The following is a 1,726-nucleotide window of genomic DNA, read 5'->3' on the forward strand; positions in this document are numbered from 1 at the left end:
GGGGATTGAGTCTATATAAATCCCTCCCGATCTGACCCCTGCCTTTCTCTCTGATCTTATATTCCACCCCTTCCCTCTTGCCCATGGTCCTCCAGGTTCACTGATATTTTTATTCCTTAAACCTGCCAAGCTCATCCCCACCCCAGGGTCTTTGCACTGGCTGCTACCTCTACAGGGAACACTTCCCCCACATCTTCACATGTCTAGCTCTTTCTGGACATCAAAGTCTTAGCTCAGATGTCTCCTCCTTGAGGAACCACCCAGTCTAAACCAGTTGTCTCACATCCCACTCCACCCCACCCTGCAGTCATTCCTTGTATCAGCCCCTTTAAGCACTTTTCAAGATCTAGCATGGTCTGTTTATTTGCTGATTCATTTATTATTTCTCCACCCCTAGTTAGATGTAACTTCTGTAAAAGCAGGGATCTTACCTTGTTTACCTCTGCACATAATACATACTCCATAAATACTTGCTAAATGAATAAAAGCTGAAAAAAATGAAAATAGACACATAGATCACTAGTCCAATCAGGATTGAAATAAAGTTTTACCAGCTGTTTGGTAATCCCTAATATGCATTTGGTAAACTGCTAGAGAAGGCAGCTAGGAGGTAAGGTCACTGTGAGGCCCCCAGTTCCACCCCTGAACTACAGGCATTTGGGCCTGCAATGCACAGGCCACCTGACTTACCCTCCCAGCCAGAAGGAGAGAAGCTGGACAAGATAGAGTGGCAGGCTAGCCCTGCCTCTGGAAGACAGATGCTGGGCCCACTCACTGCATGGAGCCAGGAGGACAGAAGAGAGGGGCCAAGGACCCACTCATGCATGTGTGGGACCATGAGCAGCCTCAGTGGCTCAGAGCCCACTCACTGGGACCATGTGGCCCAGAGGCTGTCAGCTGCCACTGACCAGATTGGCTCCTGCTCCTCTTCTTGGGGGTGGATAAAAGTAAGGGATGCTGAAAAACCTGGACGTGTTCAATCCATATCTTGAAATGAGAGATAGGAAAGGGATTGAAAGTTATCTTATTTGTGAAACTATGAAGATGGTAAACACAGCTTTCCTTGCAAAAGAATCACCTGAGAAGAGAAATCTAAGATGAGGGAAAAGGCCAATGTTACTCATTTCTTCCTCTCTACAGAAACACATTTCTCCCGAATGCTGTGATGCAGCTCTTTGAACCCCACCCCAGAAACAAGGACCTCACTCCTGCCGTTCAGTACCAACGGGATCACAGCTGAGTCTCTTCCCAGCAATTGCCCTAGGCTGAAGGGAGCTGCCTTACCCAAGACAACATGTCCATTCTAGGGACAGTTCCCATTTGATGACAAGTTGATGTGTGGGTACAAAAGCCTGTCCCCCTTGCCTCAATCCAGGGCAATTCTGAAGAGTCGTGCCAGTCCCAGACCAACCGCATTGTGTTTAACCTCCCTTGCTACCCAGTCCTGCCTCCCTCACACTCTCGTATTCCCCATACACTGCCTGCTCAAGAAACTCCCTCTCATAGGACAACATGTACAAAACCCTATCTGGCTGTGGCTTCCCCAATCCATTGCTGTATTTCCTAAATGAGAACCAATTTCTCACCAAAGTCTTTTATTAGATTTGCTTTTTGTACTTGATGTAGAGACAAACTATATCCCAATAAATGACTCTTGGTGCACCTAAAAGAATGGTGGGTCAGTCCCTTAAACAGCTCAAGATAACAAAAATTAAAGTTTTGTGAC

This window comes from Propithecus coquereli, unplaced genomic scaffold (assembly GCF_000956105.1).
Source record: "Propithecus coquereli isolate 6110/MARCELLA unplaced genomic scaffold, Pcoq_1.0 Scaffold10, whole genome shotgun sequence".
Lineage (NCBI taxonomy): Eukaryota > Metazoa > Chordata > Mammalia > Primates > Indriidae > Propithecus > Propithecus coquereli.